The sequence below is a fragment of the Octopus bimaculoides genome, chromosome 16 (assembly GCF_046866305.1).
Source record: "Octopus bimaculoides isolate indiv1 chromosome 16, ASM4686630v1, whole genome shotgun sequence".
In the NCBI taxonomy this organism is placed as follows: domain Eukaryota; kingdom Metazoa; phylum Mollusca; class Cephalopoda; order Octopoda; family Octopodidae; genus Octopus; species Octopus bimaculoides.
Window position 1 is genome coordinate 28,230,998 of NC_142943.1, and position 15,446 is coordinate 28,246,443.

General features: G+C 36.3%; 1 protein-coding gene across 8 annotated transcripts in view; it reads right to left on the minus strand.

Moving 5' to 3' along the window:
- Window positions 1-13,767, minus strand: part of LOC106878385 (uncharacterized) — a 94,225-nt gene extending 80,458 nt beyond the window's left edge. For 2 of the 8 annotated variants that reach the window (XM_052973800.2, XM_052973798.2), the window contains exon 1: window positions 13,711-13,767. The gene's annotated coding sequence lies outside the window, so the exon portion shown is untranslated. Of the gene's footprint in view, window positions 1-12,040 lie in introns of all 8 variants that reach the window. The other 6 variants (XM_089364852.1, XM_052973799.2, XM_052973802.2 and 3 more) reach the window with 3 other exon arrangements.
- Window positions 13,768-15,446: the final 1,679 nt, after the last annotated feature.

Sequence of the window (15,446 nt, forward strand, 5' to 3'; positions counted from 1 at the left end):
TTATTAACAGAAAATAAGATGACATGAATATGGGGTACTAAAAACAAAAAGCTTTTATAATAACAATAACACGCGCCTACGGAATGATGTAGGTGTGGCTGTGTGGTAAGAAGATTGCTTCCCAACATGGTTCCAGGTTCAGTCCCATTGCGTGGCACCTTGGGCAAGTGTCTTCTACTAAAGCCTCAGGCCAACCAAAGCTTTGTGTGTGGATTTGGTAGATGGAAACTGAAAGACTGTCGTATATATGTGTTTGTGTATCTTTGTGTCTATGTTTGTCCCCTACCACCACTTGACAGCCAGTGCTGGTGTGTTTACATCCCCCATAACTTAGCAGTTCAGTAAAAGAGACCGACAAAGTACCAGGCTCTAAGCAAAAATAAGTACTGGGGTTGAAACATTTGACTAAAACCCTTCAAGATGGTGTCCCAGCATGGCCACAGTCAAATGACTGAAACAAGTAAGAAAAAAATATACAACCCAAGATGTACAAATACATACAACATACAGAAACTGTATCGATTTATGTAGAGTAATGTCTATATAACAAGTTGCATGGCAGAGTGGTGAGGATGTTGCACTTACAATTTGTAAGATCAGGCTTTCAATTTCTGGACCAGGCGGGGCATTGTATTCTTGAACGACACATTTCATTTCCCCTTTGCTCCATTACATTCTGCTATAAATGAGTTCCAAGAATAACCCAGAAGTTAACCATGCCACAAGCAATCATCCAATTCAATGAGGACTGTCGTAATCTCAGACACTTATATGCCCTGGTACCCAGGTTAAGCTCCGATCTTAAGCATCACAGGGCTCACAGCAGACCTAATGTCTATGCAACAGAAAATACAAAACAAAACAAAACACTGCACACGCTCAAGTCCCATACGGTTGTGCTCAGCGGTGCAGTGAAAGCAGGCAATAAAAATAAGATAATGATAATAATAGAGTGTATCAATAAGAACACTAAACATGAAATAAGTGGTTTACAATAAAAGCAAATAACTTTAAAAATGCAGAGAATATATGCAAATAACCTTGGAAAGATATATATGAAAGATTAAAGAGTAATAATGAAAGAGATATAGGTAGAGCTTAGCGGGGTTTTTTGGAGGATTTTATTATCTTTTTTTTTTCTCCAGGACTATTTATTTTATCATTTTTATTTTCCTCTTAATTCTGACACAGTAAATCCAAAGTGATTAAAATGGATTATGAGGAAAATAAAGTGATTAATTCACTAATTTACCCATTTAATACACCAACCTCTTTCTCATAAAATACAAATGTGTGTGTGTGTGTGTGTGAATGTGTGTAACAAAATAAATCAATAGAAATAACTAGATCACTTCATCAGACCCATGAAGCTGTGTGTGTGTGTGTGTGTGTGTGTGTGTGTGTGTGTGTGTGTGTGTGTGTGTGTGTGTGTGTGTGTTTGTGTGTGTGTGTGTGTGTAAATGTACATATGTCAGTTCCTATGTTTAAAAAAACATGTGAAAGAACCCCCATATCAATGTATTTGGGGGTTTGTTTTTGAAATTGGGGAAATAATATGATTAGTAGATTATTTACACAGGCATATGGAGTAGTGGTTAAGAGCGCAGGCTATTAACCCCAAGATTCCAAGTTCGATTCCAGGCAGTGACCTGAATAATAATAATAATAATAATAATAATAATAATAATAACACTGAAAAATACCTTAGGAATGACAACCCAGGTTTAAAATTTCCCGAAGACACCTGATGAAGGCTGGAGAGTATATCAGCCAAAACGTTGTGTTAACAACAAACAAGATGAGGACAAATATCCGTCAAATGTAAATAATGCACAAAATTCCTCATCTCTTAGATATAGAACTGTAATATGGTTAGGTTCTACTCTGGCATAAATGGATGCTCCAGGCTCAGTCCTACATTATCTTATCTTCTAAGACAGCCCTAAACCCTTCTTCACCTGGCCTTTCTCTTCTGTTAGGCCCAGTAAACCCCAAACTGCTTTAGCATTCAGATTCCTCTTACAAATGTAATCCTTATTTATTCACACCTTTTTGAATTAATCATGTATTATCTTGTAGCTTTGAGATTTTGATGATGTGACTGCATATTTCAAGAATGACATTGTAGTGTAGGTGTGAGAGGTCAGATTTGGCCAATTTGAATATAAAACAGGTAGAATATTTAGGCCAGATTAAATGCTGAAGGGTTAAATGCTTCCTTTACCCTGAAAACCTTCCACTATCAACCCATGCCACTTGTTTTCACCCATTATGCATTATCTGCTTGCTTTGCATGCTCATATGACCAGCAAAAAAACATACTGATGACTGTAATTCCTTCGATAGGAACTTCATAATTCATCAGTATCTTGTTCCCTTTCTCCCCCAGCACACACACACACACATTCTTATATTCTGTAAATGTTTGGTAATGCAAACAGGACACTGTTATCCCTCTGTGTGTGTGTGCGTACTCACAGGTGTATGTGACTGTTAATTGCACATGTCTTCATTAACACCATTTGGAAAACAGTGACTGTTAAATTCTACAATAAACCAAAATACCAGAATTTAGTGGCTTCATCAATTTTGATGTGTGAGGACAAGTAGAATGAAAAATACAAACATAAATGAAAATATATGTGGCTTAGCAACAGAAAGGGCATCTGGCTATAGACAACGTCTTAATAAGTCTTGTTTAACTCGTGCCAGCATGAAAAAATGGACATTAAAGTAAGGATTATATATATATATATATATATATATATACATATATATATATATATATTGTGTGTGCATGTGTGTATTTGTCTTTGCAAATCTTCATGCTGACATCATTTCTGTCTCTATAAACAAAATATCCGGCAATCATTTAATATGCAAAAGTATGAAACAAAGCGCCTTGCTGGAAAAAAAACAGGCTCAAGTCAGGAAGGGCATTTGAGTATAGGATACAGGTTCAAGACAACTCCTCCAACCCATGCCAGCAGGGAAAAGCACGTGTGAAAACAATGATGGTGATGAATATTCTTAGATTATTGCTGTGTATATTTATCATCACTGTTGGTTGGTGTCCACTTTTACTAAACTTGTGAGGGTCAGATGGAATTGTTAAGACAGATTTTCTACAGCCAGATGCCTTTCCTTTCACCGACCATTACTTGTTTCTGAGAAAAAAAAGTTTCCCCCACCCCAATGGCCAGACATGTTTTTCAAGGAAAACTGGAAATGAATAACATCATTGGTATGATGGTGAGGTTTGTTTACAATCAGCACATGATGTCCAGGATGGTACACAAACACACACACACACATAGATGATGGGATTCTTTCAGTTTCCATCAGTCCAGGGCATAGGTTCGCAAAGTGGGCGCTGCCACCGACCAAAGCCTTGTGAATGGATTCTGTAGACAGAAACCAAAAGAAGTCCCTTGTATGTGTGTATGTTTTTCCCCTTCCCCCCACCCCACCACTTGACAACTGGTGTTGGTGTGTTTCTGTCCCCGTAACTTAGCGGTTCAGCCAAAGAGACCAACAGAATAAGTAACAGGCTTAAAAAAAGTAAATTCTTGAAAGCAGTGCCCCAGCATGGCCGCATTCAAATGACTGAAACAAGTAAAGGAATAAAAGAATGAGGCTACGTTGTATAAAATTTCAATCTGTGATTCTTGTTTATTGTTGGGTGATGTGGCGACATACTTTCAAACATTACTACACCCCACCAGACAGAACTCATAACTACATGCCTCAGTCTACCCAGCCGACAACAGACACTACACTAAATGGTCAACATGAGGTAAAATATCCTGTTATGAAAGAACACTGGCACCAAAACAATACTTAAAAGACAACATTTACACATATAAACACAATACTCCACCCATGATAGTAGGAATATATGAATGTAAAATGCTAAAAAAATAAGAATTATAAATAAAATATAAAGCAGGCAATTGTAATCAGATTTAAAAGAGGCAACATCATCTAAGATCATGGATGAAAATTCATTAAAAAAAAGTAAATATAAAGTGAAGATCACTCATCAAAAAAATCCATACAATTTAATCTTCTTCTTAATATTCATTTTCAGATTTCAAAGAATTTTTCATTCTTACATAGAATTAATCAGAAAGGTCTCTTCAATTACATGATTAGAAGCAACATGAAACATGCAGGCAGACACACACACACAGATTCATACATTCATGTTTGCAGAAATATGCTTACATAGCTGCATGTGTATATGCACAAATATGCATGCATTCATCACATGTGCAGACATACAAATACATCTAGGTCCACGAAAACAAATTATTACTCCGTCCAAACTGCCTGAGTGACATTAATGTAATGAAAAAAATGCATAAATTTTATGATATGCTGGGGAGTATTTCTCACCCCCATACGTAAGTTAATATCAATTACGGCTGCTACATCAATCTATATACTGACCCCGGGGAAGAAAGATAAGCAGGAAAGAGGGATACGCAGAATAAAAAAGCAAGAGTAGAAAATCTAACCATTTCAAACGAGTAACCATAAAAAGAAATTTCAATGAGGGGGTGGTGGTCATGGTTGGCTTGAAATTAGAGTCTGGTGCAATTCTCTAGCTTGTCAAACTATCCAACCCATGCCAGCATGGAGGAGGAGGAGGAGACCATCTTGCAATGTATTCAAATTGAAGATGCTCAAATCTCAGCAACCAAATCCATCTTGCTTTAGAGAGGTGCCACAGAATAGTATACTTTATGACAGTAAGCAGGAGAAGCACAGTAAAATGAACAGACGTTTTGTTAATTCAGTGTTGTGTATAATTAATCTTATGAGAAAAAGAGGGTTGGAAGATATTGAACCAGAGACCTTGAAACTGAAACAGAAATGAATGAGACAAGAAAGTGTCCCAAATCCATGTGTGTCAGTCAGCATGGAAGCTTTTTTGAGATTTCAAAGGTGAGCATTAAGCAAAAGGAATCACCAAAACAAGAGAATCTGCACAGTGCATTTGGCTCACTGTTACCTACCATAAGCCTGCAATGCATGGGTTGGATAGAATTTATTGAGACAGATTTTCTATGGCCAAATGTCCTTGCTATCACCAACCCTCACCTGTTTTCAAGTAATATTTCTTCATGGCTAGACTTGGTCTCACAGAATATCAGAAAGGAATGCCACTGCTTGCATGACAGTGGCAATCATTTGCAACAACCACATGATATCAAGACAAGGAAACACGAACACACACCTACAGACAATAGCTTCCACACAGTTTCCATCTAGCAAATTCACTCACAGGACTTTGGTTAGGTTGGGGCAACAGCAGAAGACACTTGCCCAAAGGTTGCAGTAGGATTGAACCTGAAACTATGAGGTTGCAAAACAAGCCCCTCACCTACAACAGCCATGCATGCACATATAGAAGAAACACGGTCCTCTAAGGAGGACCCCACTTCAATTTGGTCTCTTCTTCCTTCACTGATGTAACAGAATGTGGAAAATGGAAGATCAAGCCCAGCATCACATATATTCATGAAAAAGACATTTTTAACTCCACAGCTCCACTGCATCTTGTGTAAAACATATATATTGTGTGTGTGGCCTTGAACAGAGCTGAAAACGGTGACTGAGAGAGGCAAAGTGAAGACATTAACCATTTAGTGTTCAGATTACTCTGTCAGAGATAATGGTTATTTATTCACTTTGTTTGGAATGAATCATGGCTTATCTCACAGTATCAAGATTTCAATGATGGGATTGTTTTAATCTTAGAATGACTTTGTAGGGTAGGTTGGAAAAGCTGGATCCGGTTAGTTTGAATATAAAACCAGTAGAATATTTTGGTTAGATATGGGAGGTTTAAATGAGTTGAAAGGATGAAGGAGAGCAATTATCAGAGTTGTCCATCAGAGTGGTCAATAACCCAATGAAAATAGTGAGTCAAGATTAGAAAAAATGTGATCTGCTGTCTGACTAGGATGATGATGATGAACAAAAACGATTGCAGAGATTTCAACAGTGAAGCCATAAAAAAGAGGCGGGAAAACCAGTTTACTTCTAAAGGTTTAGTTAGAAAGAATACATTTAAAAATAGAATTCCTGTGGCGTAGAGGTTAAAGGTCAAACGCGTATTTTGATTCATTTCAAGGCATTTTATGTATCAACACAAAAAACAAATTCCACTCCTTATCGCTTATTTTTCTCCATCTCCTATTAATACTCATTTCACGGTCGAGCGGGTCGTGTCACAAAAGGCACTCAACTGTTAAAAATTAACGGAAAAACATCTGCTTTAAGAATACATTACAGAATCAACGAATTTGTAGGAATATCCAACCTTTGAATTTAAAAATCCAGTTAAAATCTTATTAATAAAAAATAATATCGGGAAATTATTTAAAAGCTTTATTCCTACTGGCGATTCATTTTTTACATTGATACAAGATCTCTGAAATAGAATTGTAGGGGAACCTGGCTGATTTTTATGCTTTAAAATAGCACAAACACATTTACGTACATAGAAAATGATGTAAATTCCTTGTCAACACGAACATATTAGTCATATACTGTTAAGCATGATTTGCGTTAGATTTCATATTTGAAAACAATACAAACGACCTGAAGGAGCTTTTTATGTGATCGCTCAAGCTGCTAGAAAAAGTAGCCAAATTAACCTCAATTCACACTCTGTCGTCTTTAATAAAAACACAACGAGCAATGTAATTCTTGATATACTTATAAAAAAAAGACATCTTTCATGACAGGTCTACTTGATCAGGGATGAGTAGGAGTCAAAGAACAACAAATTAGTAAAAGTCGATGTAACGAAGAAGCTTCCACGTGGTCGTTCAACAAGCTAAAAATAGCAGAACAATCTGACCCAACGCTCAACGACATAAAAGATTATGTAGCTCTTTAGACATCCTTAGTTTGGATGGTCACGGCTGATATGACTATGACCATGGAAACTCCTTAATGGCTTCGGGTGTCGATTAATCCGAGATGAGTATTGATATGGGACTAAAAACAACAGATAAATAGCAGTAATATACTAGGGTCGATTTAATAAACTACGCATCTACAGAAATTGGGTTTGGGTCACCGGAAGAAATCAATACTAAGTTAATCGAACGTACCTAATCAGTGTAACCCACAATGGGATCGAAAACGGAATCACAAGGTAGCAAGGTGAACTATTCTGTCTGAAATGTTAGTATTTACTTTGTCTTAACAAACACATACGAACCATAAAAGGTACCAGAAGGTTAAAAAGCCCAAAAATTCCCTCAAATCACAACAAACTGGCTTTATAATATATAAAACTAAGGCGCTAGAAAGTACAGGACGCTCCGTTTGTGTACTGACGGCCATCTCTGGCAGGATAAACCCTTTTTCAATCCACTGTGATCCACGGATCTAGATATACCATGTCTCAACTTCGAAATGCAATCGTTATCAAATTATTAGTGTAACGGTCTGAGCATGTTGCATTTTCTCTACAGTCTAACTGACTTTCATACACAATATGTGTATATGTTTCCCCATTAGTCAAACCTCCCATCGTGACAGTCCTGCTTTCTCCTAGAGAGAGTGGATTGCACGACCAAGCAGTATTTTTAACGCATTCTTTTCTAAGAAGGCACAGTGTGAATTAAGAGAGATTTGGCTGTTATTTCCAGCAGGTCGAGTGACTTCATAGGACTCGACTATATTTTAGTTTCTGGAAATAGTCACAAGTGAAGTGGACATAGAGTGTAGTTGATTTGAGTCTGTGTACTTGCTGTGTGAGTAATGTTCTTGGGTGTTAGGGATAAATCAATGTTAATAGTTGATGGGTCAGAGTTTATTGCAATAATAATCATGCTCATGCTGGTCTTTCGTTTTGAGTACTTTTATTTCATTGTTTGTAGGTGACCAGTGATCGTTGTGATCTATAGACAGAAGATGATGAAGTGCACTATTTTGTGTGTTCGGCCCAGTTAAGATTGGCATAATCGATGAACGATATAAATGTATCGTTTGTACATTCGCTAACGAAAGAGCTTGCTAGTCTAGAATTAGCAGCGAAATACAAGTCAAAATACACCTTGGCATCTTACAAAGAGAAACCTTTGAAATGTTTCAAACGAGTCACAATGACAAGAGAAAACATCTTCACAACGGTTCTTTTCTTTCTTTTCGCTTTTAATCAAGTGATCCCCCCGACTGCGTGTCTAGACTAGGGTTACTTGATACGTTGTGAAACAAGGAGTGGGCCCCACTTCTACACTTACTTTACTCTTCTGGCTCCCCTGCACACAAAATTAAAACTGAGATCTTGCAGAGAAGGGTGATCGACCGTCGGCGGGATTTGAACTAACAATGTATGCATGTTGTATCATTCATACAAACAAGCCTGGTAATTTAATCTTATTGCCGGCATACTTCTCTCAAAAATGATTTTATATATATATAAATACAAAAAAAGTCTGATGCAGGAGAGGGAGCATGATGTTTAAGTTATCATAAAGAAGATGAAAAACAATCAATTTATAATTAGAAATTTCGAAACAAAATTAAAAAGAATGTAGAGACAAAAAAAAAACATGAATCCCAAAACAAATACAATAACAATTTTCAAAAATATTTTTTTAAGAAGTTCATGGTTAACCGCTGCAAAATTTGAACTTCAAAACTAAACTGAGGAAAAAAAAAAAAAGGAAAATAAGAGAAAAAAGAATAAGTCACAGCAAATGTGAACAGAATGTTGTGAGAGTGATAAAATAGGCATAAAGAAAAAAAATGAAGAAAATGAAAATAAAAGTGAATGAATGAATAAATGGCTGGCTGGACGAATCTTACAAACATTTTGACAATAGAGTTTAACAGTTTCAACTGTGAAACTATTGAAACCCACGTGGGAAGAACGATCAACACATTTTTCTTTTAATTTCATTTTGAAATAGACATGTGGCCTCTAGATTTATACACACACACACACACAAAGGTGGTGGTGATATGAGGTTGAATATAGACATCGGTGCCTTTTTAAAGAAAACGATTTAAAGATGCAAGAAAATTATACCATCTTCCTATACATAAAACAGCTAATAAGGAGAAATTAAAAACGAACATAATCCAAAAATATGTATACGGACCTAAAACACTCAAATGGGGATGGACGAATTTTAAATCAATGAAATTAGAATTAATAGAACGACAAACAATGTTTTAAGTCCTTTTGACCGAGATCGATAAAAGCAGTCTCAAATCATCCCCAAATGTTCATTTATCTTCTCACCCTTTGTAATTTGTACTTTTAGTGCTTTTTAGATACAATTATTATTATTATTATTCAGATCACGCCGAGCGCTGTTCGTCCCTTGAATAAAAAGAAGTACCGGGTCTAACGCTTCCTCTCAAAATTACTGGTCTGCGCCTAAATTGGGAGCAATTAATTAATTAATAGGGTCGAGACACGTTCTGAAGTCATCGGCAACAACAAAACATGTCTGAACCCCTTGAGAAAAGCCAGAACGTTACATAAATAAGACCTTCCCTTGCTATCAGCAGACAAGAGCAAAGAGCAGAATAACGGGGTTGATGTACAATAAATACCAGTAATATACTGTGAAAATATGTAAGCAGCTGTACTCGCTATCAAAATTGACGTTGTGTCTACCCAAAAGAAATCAGTGTCATTACTGTTTATTTATTTATAGAACTGAACGACAGATTTAGAACTTGAGCCAGCATATTCTATGGATATAATAGTAATTAACAGAAGTAGGAGTAAGCTAAGAATAAAAATGTATTCACATGCTTAGAAAATGAGTATATAGTAATTATTTCCCGAATGAAATAAGTGTGTACGCAATTTCATTTGCGCACGAATATACAAATATAGGTAGGAGGATTCAAATTTTCAACGCATTAATGTAAACTAGACAGACTATCGTTGTTGTTATTGTTATTATGGTTGCAAATTTTGCCACAAGGACAGCAATTTTGGGAGAGGGGATGAGTCGGTTACATCGACCCCTGTGCTCAATGGTAATAATAGAAAGAAAGTATGTAACAAAGTTTGAAAAGAAGCAGCTGACATAACAGAGATGATCTATTTTACGCAGACATATGATTAAATCAAGATTATGCATCCATACATACACACATTTCTAAGCATGTCTGAATCGTCATCAACATTGCACAGTGCAATGGTCGGCGCGAAACTGACGGTAACATTGGGACAGTTATATGCCATAACCAGTAATATACTGCTTGTGTACGTGTAATCGATGCAACAGGCTCCATGAGCTGTGTCGCGGACTTTGTGACCATGTCGTTGTTTGATCCCGATTCAGCAGGCTTGTAATAATTAGTGTTCCAGCCATGACCATTCCATATTTTCAATATTCCAGGTCATTAACCAATAGCTGGAGGTGATCAAGGAATTTAACTGCTACTTCTGGCAAGTCGAACGACCGTCTGGTTCCCTCCCCGCTTCGTCAAATAAAATTGCTATGTCATACACAGACAATGTTTCGCGAAATCCAAGGGCACCTAAAACATCAGTTCAGTTTTATTATAAAGACAGAATTCCACTTCTATACGCTGGATTAGACGCTAGTCCACCTCAGGCTTTTTTGGAGAGCTTTAAAGTAACTAAACTATTTTCCTAGAAACCGAGACAAGACGTTAAGTTTTGAACGGCGACGAACTCTGGCGTGTATATAAGTAACATGTGTGTGTAAATAGTAGTTTGTTTAGCATACTAGTAAAAACTGAACATTCACAAGTTTCACAAGTAAATAAAAAAATAAATAAAGAGTGGAAAAAGAGAACGGGGGTGATTATTCTGCGAACAGGAACTGGCCATCAGCTTATTTTTATGAATGATTTTAAGTTAAGGTGTTGAGAAAGCAAGCTACTATACTATGTATACTATATAAAAATCAGCAGTAGCTAGCTAAAACAGCGTGGTTTCACTGAATGAAAATAAAAATTAACTGTTGGAAAATAAGAAGGGCGCCAGGAGGTTATCTGTTGATAATACAAAAAAAAAAACATACATCGCTCTAGTAAATACATCACATACACACATTATTGTAACACAAATCTTATTGAATACTTGACCCTTGTGTCTACTGCTAGAGAAAATTTACCGAGCAACACACACATATATGCATATTATAATGTGCATCGACGTGTGTGCAAATATACACACATCTGAGGTTTACAGGTAGACGAACGAATGAGATGCTTCAGAAATGGCTACGCATTTCTTATAAAAGGTAAACGAAGAACAATATGACATTACACCAAACTCGCTTTCTAATAACGAAAGCGTGTGTGAGAGAGATGGGACTGTGTGTGTGTGTGTGTATAAGTAGGAGAAAAAGTATAATGTTAGATCACTGGAATTTGTTGGCAAAGAAACAAGCCCTTGCCATATTCCACGTGGTGAATGCCGGCCGTAAATATGTCTGTAAACGCATACACTATATATACACATATATATATTACACATTTGTGTGTATATTTTATATATATGTTTTCCATATAAAAAAACTTTTTCGAAGTTTGGGCAAATATCAAAGAAATCGAGAAAAGGACGTCTCAGCATTTTACCTAAAAAAAAAATAGGCTGCACGAACGAAGACAAGTGAAACCGAAGAGAAACACAGATATCAGTTACATAAGTTAAAAGCTGCACGCATGCAGGATGCACGCGTGCATGCATGTGTAATAATGATTCTATGCACAAAGATTGCAGCTAACATTTTACGCATATTGTTCATACGTGCTTAAATGAGCTATGTGCATATTAAGTAACAATGACCATTTTTTTTTAAGGAAGCAACGATAAAAAAAAAAACCTTAGCAAATATTTTTAAAGAGAAAACTTTAGTGCAACAGAAGGTAATAAAACGAAAATATATGAAATCTCTAAGAAATTATACAAATATACGTGAAATCAAGCTTAAATTCTTTTTCGATATTTTTCAAAGAAAAGAAAAATATCAGCTCTGACAAACTCCTTGTGCATACATAGTTTGGTTGAACTAACCTGTATATTATGAGTGGTAAGTTATTTGCAAGTACCTGCAGATTCACCTGTAATTAACAGTCAGCCATGTTGAAAACAAACAGGAAGTGTGAGATACCGTTAGAGAGAGATTAATAACACTAAATAAATAAAGTAATTAGGAAAGTTGATTAACGAAAGAAAGAGGACTGTCTTTTAAAACCTACACTTGTCAATGATCGTCAACGTCTGGACATGTCTTTTTTACAGCAGTAACATTTATTAAAGATCGCTTCGTCATATTTTTTTTCTTTCATCAAGTGTTTTTAAAATAGAAAAAAAAAAAACTAAGTTAATGATGAACGGATGCTGCAGGGTTGGAGCAGACAGTCTATCTCACAGAATGATACGTGGTTCGAAGTATTCCTACAGGATCGTGTCATTGCAAGATAAAATAAATTTATATCACGTAACAACTTTTTTCTTTCTTTATCATCAAAACGTCGAAAGAATCTCGAAAAAAAAAAAAAGCAATGGCGATTTGGAGTGGAATCATTCTGTAAGAACACCTGGATCGAACATTCGATTCAGGTGAAAATAGGTAAATGCTATTAAGAAAGATAATTAATTTACATCAAAACTTCTCATCTTAACTACGTTACGAGTAATTAATGCTTTTGTTTTCTTTTTCTTTTTTTAAAGACAATATGGCCACTGTTGATTCAATGATAAGATCGACAATTTCTTCTGACGAAACTCAAGACTTCATATTTATAGAAGAAAGCAAATGAGATTGTGCAACGTTCACATAGCTCATTGCTAAGTGTTAGCGGCGTGAGTGGGAATCGAAACCGGGTAAGAATGTCGACTCGCCGGGGCAGTTTACCTCTGCTCTACGGCGCACACTGCAGGTGATGATGATGATGATGAAACAAAATTTATAGGGGTTTTTTTTGTTTTGTTTTTAAATATACGTTCGTATGATAGGTATGATAACATTCAACCTGCTACTAATTATTAAAGGTAACGGTAAAAAAGGCTTATGTCGGTAGTGGAGCCGAGCTGAAATTTGAATGGTGAAGCCACCTATTATGGATGAAAAAGTGTAACAATAATAACAGCAGCATCACTTACCTACCTGCTTCATCTAGGAAGGAGAATCGAAATCGGTGTTGGATGAGAAAATATTCCTTAAGATTAAAACATCCGGGCCAAGCACTAATTTTTTTTTTTTTTCTACAGGTAAATATTACCTTCCATCCCAAGTTAAATCTAAAGAAATTTAAAATCTTATTTAAATATCAACAATTAGATTAATTAATGATTTTATTTATATTTTATCATCGATGCATATGAAGGGAGTAAAACTTAAGAAAAGGCTATAATATACGGTTTTTTTAAAATATATATTTGAATCGGAGAAAGAGAAGTAGGGAGAAGAAGCATCGCTTTGCTTTGTAATTTAAAATCAAATTCTCCTAAAAACCGAACTAGTTTTACATGATGTTGAATATATTGTGTTGTTATTGTAAGTAATTATTTAGGTTTATTTTCGTTTTCTAAACTAATTTTTACCGATCTAACAACATAGCTTTATGGAAAAGTTTACAGTCGGTCAGAAGAAAAATAAGGGACCAGATCGATACATATATATATATATATATATATATATAACATATACATACGCACGCACACACATATATATACAGTACCTTCTCTCCGCAGCAAGAGATGATATCCTTTTTCTGAGATAGAGAAACATCAGCTGCAGCATTAGTTGTAGCAGCGAAGGCGGCGGCGACGGGGGGGGTGATGGTGGTGGCGGTGATGATCGTTATTATCGTCGTCATAATAGTGGTGGTGGTGGTGGTGGTGGTGGTGGTGGTGGCCGCGGTGGTGGTGGTAGTAGTAGTGATAATAGTAATTCCAACAGACAGTACCTGAACCATTATTCCTGGTAGCGCGAGAGGAGGGTATAAAAAAATACCCTCTTGTAAATAACAACAAAAACAACAAATTATGCAATCAACAGGAAAACCGAGAAGTTGTTACATAATTTGGTAATTCTATTGATTCTTACATTAGATCCAATCCAAATAACATTTTATTTATTTAATTATTTTCTTTTATCTCCACACAACATTAATATACTGAAGCTGTGAAGAACAGGTGCGTGTGGAGGGGTGCAAAGAAAGAGACGAAGAAAGTCAAGTTTAAAAAATCGCATTTTATTATTATATAATTACAATATTTGACGCTGTTGTCGTGTGTAGTGTTGTCCAGGTCAGCGGTGATCTAGCGACCCTATGATCAAAAATATTCCAGCCATGACCGTCCCGTCTTTGTTCAAACTTATAATATATCCAGGGCGACATTATCCTAAATATCAGTTTGCAGAAAGTCGGCAGTGATGTGAGGGAGATCTGCTTCTATTTCTAGCAAGTCGAACGGCGGTATAAGAATCTCCGTTTTGCTCATATTGTTGGTATTGCTGCTGCTGCTGATATCGCTGTCTCCTTTCGCATTTGGTTTCCTTTCTTAAATATCAGACAGCACGTATTTTCGTGTTGCTAGGTTATCCCACAACCAGCTGTGAGGTCGTTGGTTTCTATCTCCCGATCATTAAACCATATTAAGCTCTTGGTCAAGATATTCAATCTAAACTAATCTGTCTACCAAACTGTATTGCTATCCTTTAGCCCTAGGTCAGCTCTGAGTAAGCAGGTTTATGATCAAAAGCGTTGCAACTATGATCATCACGTCTTTCTCTCAGGCACTGCATATATAGGACTACATCATGATCGTAACGAATTCCCCCTTTTCAAAACAGTGTAGTGTTATTTGAAGAAAATTTAGCTGTTATTTCTAGCAGATTCAACAATGCCCATAAGACTAATCATGAGCAACCTACAGTCTTCAAAACTTTTTGAATGGCCTTAACGAAAAATTACTTTGCATTTTATGTGGCATTTTATGTATATACACAACAAATTTCTTTCAGTTTCCATCTAGCAAATCCACTCACAAGGTTTTGGTTAGTCTGATGCCATAGCGGAAGACACTTGCCCAAGGTGCCACACAGTGGGACTGAACCTGGGACCATGTGGTTGGGAAGCAAGCTTCTTACCTCACAGCTAAGCAAACTGAACTCAGTACATATTCCTTTTTTTTAGTCTCATACTCAGTTCATCAAGCTCATTTGCTCAGCTGCTACGTTACAGGAACATAAACAAACCAACACCAGTTGTCTATGCATATATAAAAGACTCCCATGCAGTTTCCTTCCACTAAATTAATTTACAAGACATTGGTCACCTCAGGGCTATAACAGAAGACACTCTTTAACATTTCAACCAGCCATATCCAACCCATGTTGAAAGTGACCAGATCCATCCTCTCACACCTACCCTACAATGTCATTCTAAAAATAAACTACTGCATCATCAGA